Below are 15,686 nucleotides of genomic sequence, written 5' to 3'. Positions count from 1 at the left end.
TTCTCTCAAGGCCTCAATACGGGAAATATATGGTTGTAACTGTCCCTTTAATGACCCTGGGAAACTGAAACCAAAACCGTTCCTCTGGCCCCACCCTCCCAACCCTCTTGGCAGGGCGTTCGAAATCTTGAAAGTTGTCGACAAATTAGCAATGTGCCTTAACCCAATGAGTGGCTTCCTAAATACTGCCGCTGGGGAGTAGCTTGTCCTCCACCACTCCCAGCGCCTCGCTCCCAGCGCCCCCACCCCCACCACCCTAACTGCCAGGGCCTAGGAGCCTGGCACCGGTGACACCCAGGGATGCCAACCCCCCCCTGTCTTCTCCTGGCCCCCTGCCTTCCCCTCCCCCGATGAGAGGAGAGAACGGAAGCAGAGTCAGCAGGGAGGACAAATTGGATGGGGGGTGGGGGAGGGAGGGATGGATGGATGGATGGACGGATCCCTTTGATCAAAAGCTGAGCCAGTTTGTCATGGTGGGCCGGGGGCGTGGAGGGGGACGTTGGGGGGGATTACAAGCCCCCTGGCGGCTTCTCTTCGAGCCCCAACGCCAACGAGCCCCGTCTCTCCCTCTCCCTCCCTACAGGCTCGGCGATGAAGTGACTGAGGGGGCGGTTAAAAATGGCAAGGGGGCAAATCTGTTTATAGACTACAGGGCTGTCCGGGCGGGGGTAAAGTTGCCAGGCGTAACACGGTATGGGAAGCACAATTGTGCGCGGCTGTTCACGTAACTTGCGTGTGGAAGAGATCTCCAGTTCACCATGTGAACGGTGACAGGCAGCAAGCAAGCGCAAAGTGAGGGGAAGGTCCGATGACGTCATTCCGCAAAATAATTTAGCCATGTGCCTCTCTGTATTATGTGTATAAGTTAACAAATTAGGTTAATTATAATTTAAACAAACATTCAAGACAATAATTATCGTGAAATGAATCTACTCTGAGGAAAAAAATGTATCTGTAATGTATATATGTAATGAAAGTTTGCTTCGTCTGTCCATTGTTCAGAGCGCTACAATATTGCTTGTGCGAGTAGAGATATTCTTCTATGGCTGCCCACCTGTTTGAGTTTGCAGTCGCGGCTCCTCTACTGTACAGCCTCGCATGTGGATCTCCCTGATTTTGGCACTGATATGCCATCACAAGATCGATTCTAGAAAAAAATTCCCGCCCCCTCTCTTGCCCCCACGTGGCGCCGGGCCTGCCTCTCTACCAGGCCATTCTGCTGTGAGCGGTCATTTCACATGGCAACCCAACTCAGACCCACTAACAGCACCTTCAAACTTAGGGCGCCATGTCATTCCAATCTCAGCATTTCAGTCTACATGTTAAGAAGTTGGAGGAATACCTGTCATTTTTTTTCTGAGACCTTCTGTCCCTTCACAGGCTGTTTCAATTCAAATCGCAAACATCGCGTTGACTCGTATAAATGTCCTGTGTAAATGAGATTTGCAATACGTAGACCGGCGAGAATGAAGGGAGTGTTTTCGTACAACCTGCAGATACGAGTGTGTGAGAACAAGAACCGATGCATTGTTTTCATGTTGCTCAGAGATGTAAGCAGCACTATGTCCAGAACACTGATTATATATATAAAAAAAAATTGCCCTGCGTCATATAACATTTTGATACACCAAAGAAACTGGAGAGCTGTAGTGAAATATTGCCTGGATTTTAGACTTTCCATGTGGAAATGAGAGGGCTTTTCCACCCCTGTTGTATATCAAAGAGCGGGTAATGAAAAATTGAGGGATGCAGTCATGGCCAAATAACTCACGGGTTCTCTACTCATTCACTCATTTAAAGCATCGGCCACTGATACCATATCAAAACATTTCCACACACATGATAATCCAAGCTGACACAAAAACACCCCTGTTAAAGTGGTAGTCCATGAGATTTTTTAGTTTGAAAGTGAATCCCATATTTGGCTTTCATTAAGAAACTTTTTTTTGCCAGTTTTAGGGCAAAAAGTGAGCGTCGCTAGCGACATCACTAGTTGTGGTCAGCAAACAGTCGATATGGATAACATTTGCGAAAAGAATAGCACCCTGGGGTGAAAAAATATCCGAATCGATCAGAAGGACGCAAACTTTCCACAAAAGAAAGCGACTGCCTTAGAGCAGGCGGTTGAACCTGAATGTTGGAAAAAAAAAAAAAAAAAATGTTGCAGTTTTGAATGGAATTCCTGAATTGGTAGTGCTAATCCACCCAATACAGATAATTCCACTTGAAAACCCCACTTGTTAACAAGATAGTGTTTTAAGTCTTCAACTACTTCTACTATTCTAGAGATCTCTTCGGCATTTATTGAAATGCAAGCACCCAAATGGTTCAGAGACAAAAAAAGAAAAGAAAAAAAAAAAAAATCCCATTAAGGTTTTGTGTTGCATTGTTCTTGAGCACTGTGGTGTCCCCTCAGGACCCTTTCTCCAGACCTTCATCATGGGCACAACGCTCCCACTGCCGGGGATGCATTAATCCAGCCCCCTCAAGCCCCTGCCCTCCCAGCCTGAGATCTGTATTAATGCATCCTCTGCACGGGCTGGGCAGCTTAATGTAGGTCACTCCACACAAAGGCAGCCAGCAGAGCCAAGTTTTTTTTTTTTTTTTGTCTTTTTTTGAGTGGCATGGACCTGAGGCCCCACATCTCAATGCACTTTATCTATTTTTAAGCCCACTTCGAAAAAATGTGCTCGTAATAACAGTTCTGTTGATTTGTCGGTTTCATAGTTTACTCAGGGTTTACTCTGTGTGTGTGTGTGTGTGTGTGTATATGTGTGTGTGTGTGTGTGTGTGTGTGTGTGTGTGTGTGTGTGTATGTGTGTGTGTATGTGTGTGCCTTTGAGTGTTAAGTACAGTTAAAACAGGACATGACATGTTTTTATCTTTACCGTGGCACCTTATCGATGACTCACGCCTCAGTGTCACACCTCCAAGGCCAGGGCTGTGTTTATTTAATCCAACTGAAATATTGAAAATTCTTTCCTTCCACAAGTTTGCGGTTGAAATACCAACAGCCGTCTGAAATGCCACGCCGAGCACAGCCGTATGCAACCCAATTTAACGCCAACACCAGCGCTCTAAGGCAATGGCAGCTGTCTGCATTAACCGCAAAAATAACACACAAAGGTACAGTGAGGTCCTGGACAAACAGTGCCCTGGTAAGGTGCCATGCACTATAGCTTTGAGGACAACATGTTCACAGACAACCACTGCCACAAGACTCGGTGAGTTTTCGTCATTAGAGCGTTTGCTAGTAACATTATTACTGCGTATTCTTGCAGTAATAATGTTAATATTTATTTTATTTCGTATTTTATCAGGTACAGAGAGAGAAATGAAAACAAATTGTAGATATAAAATAACAAACATTGCAGATCAGTCGCATGGCTCAGAACCACAATTCACAGACAATATTAACAAAGATGAAATATTCCAGCAAATTAGATATCCATAACAAAAAGAAATCCAGGGGAATGAGTGACTTTAATGAATGAGAGACTTTGAAACTCTTTGCAGTCCATTCCAGCAGGGCTGGCCGTAGCATAAGCACTCTGTGCGGTTGTTTAGGGTCACAAACGCTAGGGGGGCCACACAATCAGTGTAGGGGTCACATGCAATTGTGGTGTCACTCCTTGCGGTCACCTGCACAGACGCTCCGTGTCGATTACGCATATTTTAGTATTTTGTTTCGTTTTACATCGCTATGTCTGTCAAAAACTCATTGGCAGTGATCTCCTATGACTATGCTGCACTCGTGGATATAAAAAATTCCCTGAAAGAAAAACTTTGGATAATTTATCTCCACTGGCCATCTAGGGTGGCCAGTGGAGACTCTCAACAAGGAAAACATCAACAACGGAGTCACCAATGGAGTCGCTGTTCCATAGGTGGGCCGATGGAGGAAACACTGCGGTATACGAGGCAGCATTCAGATCACAATGAGGATGCAACCTTGCCGTCCTCCTCTGCCCAGCATCCTTCGTTCCAATGTCCAGTCCCTGGAGAGCAAGATGGAAGACCTTGGAGCGAGGATTAAATTCCAACAGGATATGAGAAATTGTTGCATCCTCTGCCTGACGGAGACATGGCTGAACCCGCTGGTGCCGGATCAGGCAATACGTCCTTGCCTTCTCTGTGTTTCGCACCGACAGGTTGGAGGAGTCGGGGAAGTCCAAGGGTGGAGGCGCCTGTCTCATGATCAACAGCAGCTGGTGTAACCCCAACAACATCAAGACTCTCTCTCACACCTGCTCGCCGAACCTGGAACAGCTGACCGTCTCATGCCGTCCATTCTACCTCCCCTGGAATTGAGCACGGTCATCATCACAGCCGTTTATATTCAACCACAAGTGGATACCGACACAGTACTAACGGACCTATATTGCTGTGCGGACTTCAAAATAAACATCCCGACGCGGCTATGGTGGTGGCTGGGGACTTTAACAGGGCGAACCTTGTGCGAAAAAAGCTCTGCCTATTTTCCACCAACACACGTGTGCCACCAGGGGAGATAGAACTTCGGCCTACTGCTACACACCGTACAACAACGGATACAAGACCGTCTCGCTCCCTGCTTACCCTGCTAACCTTATACCTAAACTTAACTCTCACTTACCTTATACCTCAACTTAACCATCTCTAACCTGAGTGACCTTTCCGGTTCCGGTGAGAGCTACCACTTCCGGTTCCGGTGACGTCTTTGCGTGTACGTTGCTGCTGGTGTCGATGTTGCTGCTGCCATTGTTGTTGTTTCTGTGGCTATTGTTGCTGCTGTTGTTGTTTTCTATTGCTGTTGCTGCCACTGTGGTTGGAATTGCTTTTATTGTTGTTTATTGTTGTTTTTGTTGTCTTTGTTGTTGCTTTTGTTGTTGCTGTTGTTTCAGGGGCATTATTTTGTAATGACCGGCTGACAACTACATTCTCTCTTTCTTTTTTTGTATTTCTTTGTAAAGCGCATTGTGTTGCCCTGGTATGAAATGCGCTCTATAAATAAAGCGTGACTTGCCTTGACTTGACTTGCTTTCGGGAAATCCGATAACACCACCATCTCGTAACTTTCTGTTACTTTCTGTGCATCGTATGTGGAACGGTAGAAACGAGGGACGTAAAGCAGTGGTCAGACCAATCAGAGGACACTCTGAGTGACGTCGACTGGGACATGTTCCAATCAAGTTCAAGTGACGTCAGCGAGTTTACAGAAGTAGCTACGAGCTTCAAAGCTACGTTAGCGGACAACATCGTTCTGATCTGTCTTGTATCCAGCAACATGGACAATTATAAAGCGGCATTATGCAAGCTGCGGAGGGGGGTGAAAGATGCTAAACGGACGTACAAGGACACAGTTGAGCTACAGATGAAGCAACGGAACACCAGACGCTTGTGGCAGGGGCTGTGGACCATTACCAGCTACAAGAGCAGCCCCTCCTCCACTGGTGTGGACCTCTCCCTAGCCAACAAACTGAACTTCTTTTCTGCACGGTTTGAGGTTGGCAACAACACCGCTAGCTCGTCAGCTAGTTAAAGTTACACCACTGGGGATGATGCCGCACTCTCAGTGTCTGTGCATGACGTCAGGGGGGCTCTGATTCATGTCAACACCTGAAAAGCTGCGGGTCCAGATGGTATATCTAGGCAAGTACTAAAAATCTGTGCTAACCAGCTAGTCCCGGTGCTCATTAGGATATTCAATGCCTCCCTGGCTGAGTCGGTGGTCCCGTCCTTCTTCAAGAGGTCCACCATCATCCCTGTGCTGAAGAAGGCCTCTCCAGCCTGCTTGAATGACTACCATCCGGTGGCTCCCACCTCGATAGTCATGAAGTTCTTTAAGAGGCTGATTAAGAGTTACATCAGCGCCTCCTTCCCCTGCACCATTGACCCGCTGCAATTTGCATACCGGCCGAGCAGATCCACGGACAACGCAGTCTCCCAGGTAATGCGCACAACGCTCACACACCTGGATGGCCTGTGTGAGATTGCCGTTCATCGACTACAGTTCAGCTTTAAATACCATCTGGAGCTGGGACTGAACACTCCGCTGTGTGCCTAGATTGTGGTGGGCCTGATCAACGATGACAACGAGAAGGCCTACCATGAGGAGCTGGTTGATCTGTCACTCTGGTGCCACGACAACAGCCTCCTCCCGAACATCAGCAAAACTAAGGAGCTGATTGTGGACTTTAGGAAGGCATTACAACCAAGGATGCACACGCAGTTGGCGATTAATGGGACTTCTGTCCACAGGGTGAGCAGCTTCAAGTACCTGGAAGTCCACATCACAGAGGACTCAACCTGGACTAGACATACAGACACTCTGGTGAGAAAGGCGAGCCAGAGTCTTTACCACCTCAGGCAGCTGAAGAAATTCAGGGTTTCAGTGAGGATCCTCAAGTCCTTCAACTCTGGCACAATGGAAAGCATCCTGACAGGCAACATCACTGCCTGGTTTGGGAACTGTACTGCTCAGGACAGGCGGGCCCTGCAGAGGGTGGTGTGTTCAGCCAAACTTACCACTGGATCTACCCCCTGCGGGCTCTGCTACTACACCTCCTGGTGTAGTAGCAGAGCCCGCAGGATCATGAAGGATACTCAGCACCCCAACAACAGACTGTTCTAGCTTCTGTGGTCGGACAAGCGCCAGTCACACAGTGAGAACAGAGAGAGTGAGACAGAGTTTTTTCCAGGAAGCCATAAGGACTGTCAACGCTGAACTCACCAGGGGCCCTCACTGAGACACTAGAATAGGCCCCACTGCCTTACTGCACTGTATGTTGCATGCTGTACTGCATACTGTATCACTGTACTGGGTTAGCGTACTGTGCTGTATTGCTGTTCTCTTCGGTGTTACTGTATTGCTGTGTCGAACTGTTGTATACTATACTGTATATCTCTACACACACTACCTCACTTTATTCACATACCACTTTATTGCACATATCTGTATATACAAAATAGCCTATTCCATATACACAATAGTCGATTCCTTTTATTTCTATTTTGTACCCCCACTCAGTATGTTACCTTTTGGATCTTATTTTATTTTATTTTATTGTATTTACCAACTGCATTATGTTCTTGGAATCAGTTAGTTTAGTTAGGCAGAAATTATTTTTGATAGTGTCAGTTTGATACTTATTGTGCATAATCTCTGGGTGCGTTGCAATGACATTTCAATGCATATACAGTATGTATGCTCATATCTATATGTATGTGATAAACAAACATCTTGAATCTTGAATCTTGAAACAATAAGTGTGACGTCTCCTCTCAGCTCCTTTGTGCCAATTTGCGCTGCTTCTCCTAATTTCCTCCCATTTCCCCAAACACAGCAAAGGAAAAAGGGATTCTCGATCATGTATGTCCCTCAGTTTTGTAATTGAAAGAAAAAAGCGCAATCGGTGCATTGTCACGCATGGAGGGCCACATAAAAGCACAGGTCGGTTGTGCATTCTGGAGTGAGGTGCATAGTGATGATATACAGTCTCCCCCAGTTCAGTGTTGGTACCAGGGCTGGACCGGTCATGAAATTTTTGCTGCTAAGTCAAATGAAATTAAATAGCCTTTCTTAACATTCTCAGATATTAAATAAAGTAAGCAAACAATATAACATTTAAGTATGGTATTGTTAAATAAAATTAACAAAATCAAATAGATCAGATCAGCCTGGCTGGATTATGCCAAAATGCACTTTTCTGCGAGAGTCCCTGTTTATTCTGCTTGTCCTTGTTAAATAAACAAACAAACGAGCAAAAAAACAAACAATAAATCAAAATGTCTGGCCTGTTTGATTTTTAGTTGACTCAAGGTTCCGTGCCAAGAAGACGAGTATGTTCACCTTCTCCAGTTTGAGGCATGAGTGTGGGGGTATGGCTACATTTCAAGCAGTGCCAAAAACCCGTTTCGAGGCATTATTATTATGCATATTATTATGCATATTATTATTATTATTGTTATTAGTATTATTAATAGTAATAGTAGTAGTGGTAGTAGTGGAAGCATTAGTAGCAGCATGGCAAACTTTACCGTGCCTGTGCGGTGGTGATTGGTCCAACTGGGGGCAAGGAGCTTTCTTAATGTTTGTCTGTCTTGCAGAGGGGATCGGCACACAGGCTCGTCAGCCAACCAGGAGCCAGTTCAGAATGCCATTCCTCCACTTTATCATTTATACTTGTGGCCAGCGAGTCTTTTTGTTCAACGTTCTAATAAAAACTCTCACCATGTTGGCAAACCACGGCCAGAAAGGCTTCCTCATCTCCCTCTCTAAATCCCCACCTGTCAGCTGGACACCTCCTCTTCTGTGTGAGTTCCCGGGAGCATGCCATGAGCCGCCACTGGCCCGCCACTGCCTACCGGGAGCCGGCCAGAGGACCAGACCCTCGTCCAACCCCAGGATCTACACAGGAATCACTGGGTCCCCAGCCCATCCTGATTCCCCTGAGGAGACTATCCGGGGGCCCTCTGCATCCGACCCTTAGTCCCACGCGGGATTCGCCGGGCCCCCAGCCAGTCCCTGCGCCCTGGAGATGAATGTCTAGGGCTCCGCTGCATCCATAGGTGTCGGGAGGCGCCCCTTTTCTTCCCACACGATCCCTCTTCCGCCGGCCCGGGGGAGGGTGGATGTCTACCAGCCAGGTCCTGTGGTGCCGCGGGACGCTGTCTCCCATGCAGTCTCCCATGCTGTCCCCTCTCTGTTACACGTCATCTTCCAGTGTGGTGCCGCCGCGGGAAATCAGGGACATGCGTAGACGTCTGGGCACTGTGGGCGGCCCAGGTATGACCGCCGGGACTGCCCCGGGATGGAACTCAGCCAGGTGGTCCGGGTCGCCAGGCCCCTCCCTCGCTCAGGAAGGAGCCTTCCAAGTACTGGTAAGGCTACAAGGGGGTGGACGTCAGGCTTTGCTGGACTCAGGCTCTTCACAGACGATAATCCAGAAACACCTGGTTCGACCCGGGAGATATTCACATGTATCCGATGTTCCAGCTCGAAATCGGTTACAAGGGGAAAAGGCATAGGGTAGGCTGCGGTTAGTTCCCGCCTGTTGCACTCCCCGAATAAAGGCACTAGAAAAAAAAACAACCCAAAAAACTATTTATGTATATTTATCTGAAAAGTCGATTATTTTATATACTTTAGAAAAACATTAACAACTGGCTATTATGACAGGGCTTTTTGCATGTGCGTCAGTGACCGTCGATGACTGTCCATTGTCCGATTATGAAATAACCGGCCTAGCCCTAGTTGATAAAACGAATATCAATCCTGTGAATTTGTACAGTAAGTTTTGAACTCAATTAAAGATGTACCACAATATTCAGACTCAAAAGCAGTACTAGTAGAACGGAATTGGCCACAACGATAGATAGTAAAAGCTTTGACATTTGAAGCAGTCCAGACAAAAGAAGAAGGCTGGAACTGGGGATAGGGCCTGGCAGTATAAAATATTGATATAACATGAATATTGTGATAGGAGACTAGATATTGTCTGGGATTTTGATTATCTTAATATTGTGATATTAATTGTTTATACTTAGCCTGTTCTAGCTGTTCTCATCAACATCTGTATCTGCTTGGTCATAATATCCACATAAGTAATGACTGATTCTCTTGTGGTTCAATATTGGATAAAAGCACACGAAAATATTGGCAATTAGCGATATTGACGATGATTTTGTTACTATATGTGCTGGGTTCAGAGGACAAAAGTATGGAGACTAGGACAGTCCAGGCTGTACCAAAGTGGCTGTACTTAAGTATTATATTAATGCTAATGTCTTGTAAATGAAATAATGGTAAAAGTTAACTATTGAGCATTTTTCTAGGGACCCCTTGATGGACCCCTGGTGGTCCCCGGAACCCACCTTGAGAACCACTGCTCTAATACAGTACGTGCCGCCGCTGGTTGCACTGGAGAACTGGTGCACCTTGCCATACTATTATTCTAATTTATGTTAATAATTATATATCTTTGTTTTTTGTATATCAAAATGTATATATTCTGTATAAATTCTTACTTTCCCCAGCTGTAGCCTGTTTTTTTTTTCTTTGCTCTCCTGCTGTAATGCTTTCATTTTCCCGCCTGGGGACCAATGACATCCTATCTTATCTTTACTTGCATTAAGCTCTACAGCTTCTCCGGTTTCCAACTTTGCAAGTTAATTGCTCACGATTAACACCTCAATCAAACAAACCAGGATTCTTCCACCTTAAGTGGAAGTTTTTCTTTTTTTATTTTGCTTAATCTGTCATATCAGTTATATGCTTCCTATCAGTAAAAAAAAAAAAAAAAAAGAAAAGAAAAAAAGATGGGCTAAGCTTCGAGTTCAAGTCTTTTATCGTCTTATCCTCGCAAAAAAAGTTAAAGCACAAAGATAGCGTGACAGTTATAGTGCTTAATTGTGCTCTCTGTCCAGAAGATAATCCCACCCTGGGCTCTGGATGAAAATGTTAATTATCAAAGGGAATGTCAGGAATAACGAATGGAGATTGGGTCGGTTCATGGCAGCTCACAATGTTCAAAGATCCCTGTCCGTCAGATGTAAATACCCCCGGGTGGAGTCATGCCAATGTTTTCTCTCTTTCTATGACCAAGGAAACAAAAGGATGGAGCAAAAACGCACGTCAGGGTGTAATTTCTGTCCTTTTGTTGCCGTGATTTGGATCTTATACCTACTATCTTACTATTGGGGCAAAACATGGGACTGGTGTAAAACGTCAAATCCCCCCCTGAATGAGAGCAGCGCACACACACACACACACACACACACACACACACACACACACACACACACACACACACACACACACACACACACACACACACACACACACACACACACACACACACAAACAAACAAACAACCCACAAACAGAGCTGTCCAAGTGCATCCTCCAACATCAGTGCATTACAGGGTCATATTATCTGGCAGGTAGATGTTTTTTTGGATGACGGTGACTTGCTGTGAAAATGGCATTCTAATAGTGACTTGAAATAATAAATACAGACCCCACACACACACACAGACATCCACTGGAAATGACCACCAGTTGGCCTCACTAAGCTGCTGTGCACAGACGGGGGGATCTCTGGGGGCGTTGCAATGAGTCTATAGGAGTCAGATGGAAAACAAAAAGAGAAGAAGTGGAGCGTATATAAACACACACACACACACACACACACACACACACACACACACACACACACACACACACACACACACACACACACACACACACACACACACACACACACACACATACACATACACATACACACACGCATGATGTTCCCTGCCTTGAATTATGAGGAGGAGGAGTTGCAAGACCAGTCAGGTTTTGTTTTGATGAGACTTCTCTCTCCCCAAAAATTTTAAATTGGAAGCTCTCTTTGTGTCTCCGAAACAACGAGCCATATCTTCGTACTTCGACGGCATCGAACTGCGTGACGACAACGGCGACAGGATCATTTTTTTATGTTCGCACAGAACGACTCGCTTTGGGCACAAGAGCGTCCCTCCCCTCCGCATGGCATCCCGCTGGTCTTGAACTACCCAATGTTTTAAATTAGTTTAAATTAGAATATCAGATTCATCTGACTGCAGTCCGACAAAGGGACTGTCGGGGCAGAATGTGAACGCCAGAAAGAAAACAACAGTTTGCTTGTGTGTGTTTGTGTTTTGGTTTTTGTTTTCTTACGTGTTTTGCGAGTGTGTATGCTTATGTGTTTGTATTTTTGTGTGTGTCTGTGTGTCTGTGTGTTCCAGTGTTTCGTTAATGTGTGTTTGTGATTGTGTGTTTGTGTTTGTGCATGTGTATTATTGTATTTGTGCGTGTGTGTGCGTATGTTTATATGTGTCTGTGTGTATGTGATGTGTCCAAACTGTGCAATCGGAAAAAAGTGAGCTTGGCTACACTTGGCTCCTACTACCGCTGGTGATCCGCCCGTGCACATTCTTTAAATTCCGCAGAGCTAATTAAAATCCATTTGACAACCGCCGGGAGGACATTTGCACAGCTTGCAGAACTGCAAAAACAATTCACCAGCACAAGCAGCCGTGCACAATCGCTCCACGCTGCAGAAAAGAAAGGGAAACAAAAATCCCCCCCCGCCCCATAAAAATAAACAAGTGTGCCAGGTGAACAATAAGCTGGCCCGCCGACTCCACCCTATTGAAGGAAATGTCTGAAATGAAAAGAATTATAGATAGTTATTCCACCCCAGGCAGTATAAGAGGAATCCAATATTTATTGTTGTTCATTTGTCTTCCGTGGCTGCCGACTCCTCCTCATTAATACACAGGACAGAATTTCAAGTCGTGACTTTGTATTTGGTATATATTGCCCATGGGTGTCTTCTCCTGATAACTACTAAATGCTCAACTCTCTTTTACTTTGTGGGAATAAAGCCGTCAAAGGCACATATAATGGCTTTCCAATTAACCTTGTAATTATTTTTAAAGGGGGGGCACTTGATGCGTTTTGCCTCTGAAAGGCTATACAGTATATAGGGTAGGAGAGTTAATAAACATTGGATATTTTTCTCATCGCTGGAGACCTACCTTTGGATGGAAACTGTGTAATAGTGATAATTGAATGAATCAGCTGCTTAATTTCTGAATCAAATTAGAAATGGCTTGCTTAGACCTGGATAGAAGGAGCAGCAGCAGGAAACTGGAAGTGCGGGAGATGAACCTCGGCAGAGCTATTGCATTTGTGCACATGGAATCAAGTTTGATCAAGTCGCAAGGCGGGTCAGCCTGGTTACTATGGCAACGTTGTCTCAGTGTGGCAACACTGTTGACATGGAGTGAAAAACAAATTGACTGAAACATGACTTCAAACATGGTATTTATTATGACATGAGACCGGGGATTTTTGTCATTTTGGTCATAATATTGCGATATAGTAAAATGTCGTCTTACAGGCTGCGTTACAATGAAGAAATGCAATTTGTTGAGAATCTAAATCTTATCAAAGCACCAAATTGTCTTATGGATAATAAGCGGCAATAGCCATCCACAAAATATTGTCAAATCATTATCGAGGCATTCGTCACAAAATATCGGGATATGTGAAGTAGCCAATATCGCCAAGCCCGACCACATCCCTACCACAATCTGAATTTGTGTCATTCCACCTCCCTTCTCAATGGGATAAGCCAGTTGTCAAGTACAAATACTGTAAGAGAGGAATAAGTCTTCCTGGGACAATCCTGGAGGGACCGTCCGGCCGTAAAGTTTGTCTGGCAGGCGGTATCTGACTCCTTTAACAAATCTCTGTATGTGGAATGTAGCTGTAGCTGCTTTAAAAAACAACTCCAAGGTGACCCCCGACAACAACGACAACTTAAGGTGCGTGGAGCTCGGGAGGCGACCTTGACGGGACGAGCGAGGCGGCTTGTATTCACGCTTTTGTTTGTTCGTCCGTTCCGTCTCGTTCCGCACATGAGTATGTTTCCGCGGGGCACGGGCGCTGCCGAGTCCCCTGTCACTTTGCGGACGTCAGCGGCGGAGTCGGACTCCAAACATGTGTCAGAGCGAGTCGCGAGCCGGCTCCGCTCCATCTACCAACCCCACCCCCATCTCCATGCCCCCGAGGCCCTGGCCAGAGCCGAGGATGCTCGGCCACCCACATCACGCGTCTTTGTCCCCGACTGATCAGGAGTCTCGTTACGTAGAAATGGAGAAATTAAATGGGGGGGGGGGGGGGGTGTGTTTCTTCCCTTCTCTGAAATGACTCCCTTCTCTTCACTGCTTACCTTTACCTTTCCACCCAATTCGCTCCCGAAACCCAGCCAGCCGTGGCTGATCTGCATTCGGAGGAGGTGTCAGGCGTTTGAAGTGTCAGTCAGAACGACAGCAATTTGTTATTTTGGAGGGTGGGAGGCGTTGGTGGGGGTGATGATCTCTGTGGAGATCATACTCCTCAAACGGCGGAGAAGGATTTCCTCCGCAGATAGCGCTCTTTACCTCCAGGACGTTTGCGCCGAAGCTTAAGGACGACAGCGTTTAGGCTGATTTGATTTGTTTCGCAGATGTGGCGCTTGGGTTCCAGAACACTGTTTTGTTTGCCTCTGTGGGCAGTACTTAATAAACAATAGTATTGATCGCAACGTTAATAACAAACATGACTAAACAGGAAGAGCATCAGTATCATTTTGAAAAACCGTCGTCAGACAACTTTTGCCTACAGCCTTACCCTTTGGCGTTTCGACTGGTTGAATCCAATAGATACACATAAACCTATTCTTCTAAACATGCCAATCTATTTTTCCTTACTACAAGCTGGTGTACCTGTAAACAGCTTTTTTACTTTTTATTTTTTTTTATTTGATGTTTTCTTTCACACTGGGTATTTTTTGCATGAAAACAAGTTCTGAGCACATGTGAAGTATAAACGCCATGACCAAATACCTCAAGCTAGTGTCAGATCATTAGTTCACCCAGCAGCTCAATAGAAACTGAAATTAAATTTCAGTTTCTACCCCCCCATGGTGGACTCTCCTATCTCTCCTGATCCTCCTGGGTTCTGACAGTGTGACAAGCGGACATGTCACGTGGTTGACGGCGGTGGGGTGTGGGTTGAATAAATTGCAGGGATGGAGGGATGGAGGGGAGGGAAGGAAGGACGGGATGGGATAAGGGGTGATCACAGCCGGTGTGACAGCTCGTCGGGGCCGCCGATTTTGGGACAGCTGGGTGACAGTAATGGAGGAAAGCAAGCGCACACACACACACACACACACACAAACAAACACAGTGTCCCACACTTTGCTCTCCCCCAGTTTGTCCCCATCCATGAATATTTTCACACTGGTTTTGAAAAACCAGGTGGCAGATGAGGGATTTGTGCACTAAAAGCAGATAATGCCAGGATGCAAAAGGTACAGCTGGATACGTGCATGCCCACATGAATGAAACCCCAACATGAGCATGTGTACAAAACACAGACACACACACACACACAGACACACACACACGGGCGCTGTGAAACCCCAGGGCACGCATCACATCACCGCTTACCCTAGATCTGGGTCACGAGGCAGTAAATCCCCCTTGTTCATCAAGCTGCCCTTCCGTCACCCGCACACACGCACACACACACGCACGCACACACACACACACACACACACACACACACACACACACACACACACACACACACACGCACACACACAAACACACGCACACACACACACACGCACACACACACACGCACACACATACACACACACCCTCCCCATGCACACCACGTACACATAAGCGCCCATGTGCTCCGTAACACACTGCCATCACCTCAATACGCACCATCTGTCCTCCAAAAGCCAGGCTATCAAATCTAAAAGGGTCACGCAGGGTTGCCCTCCACCGGGTCTGTCAAGCACACGTGAACCAGGCATCAGACAATAACCCACCTCCATGTCAGCGGTGAGAGGTGAGGCCTCTGAAAGGCCTATTAAATATATATATATAACTGGAGCAGATTAAATCCCCACTCTTAAAAGACAGCTACAGTATTTTTCTCTTACTCTACTTTCCGATCATTGGGAGTCGACCGTAGTCATTAGAGGCATTCGAAGCCGGAGTGCCTCGCATGGGGAAATTGGGGATCCACAGATCAATTTCAAAGATTTTACTCTCATGCCATCACTTTGCACACTGGACTGGCACCCAGCGAGCTAGAAACACTTTTA

The 15,686-nt window shown here is 46.1% G+C and overlaps 1 protein-coding gene across 2 annotated transcripts in view; it reads right to left on the bottom strand.

Annotated features, from left to right (window-relative positions):
* The window catches only part of nlgn4xa (neuroligin 4 X-linked a), a 70,304-nt gene that overhangs the window by 16,586 nt on the left and 38,032 nt on the right, over positions 1 to 15,686 (bottom strand). The gene's annotated exons all lie outside the window — the stretch shown is intronic.

This window comes from Zeus faber (genome assembly GCF_960531495.2).
Source record: "Zeus faber genome assembly, chromosome: 2".
In the NCBI taxonomy this organism is placed as follows: domain Eukaryota; kingdom Metazoa; phylum Chordata; class Actinopteri; order Zeiformes; family Zeidae; genus Zeus; species Zeus faber.
Note: the sequence above shows the minus strand (reverse complement) of the source record. Positions and strands in the feature narration are given on the sequence as shown.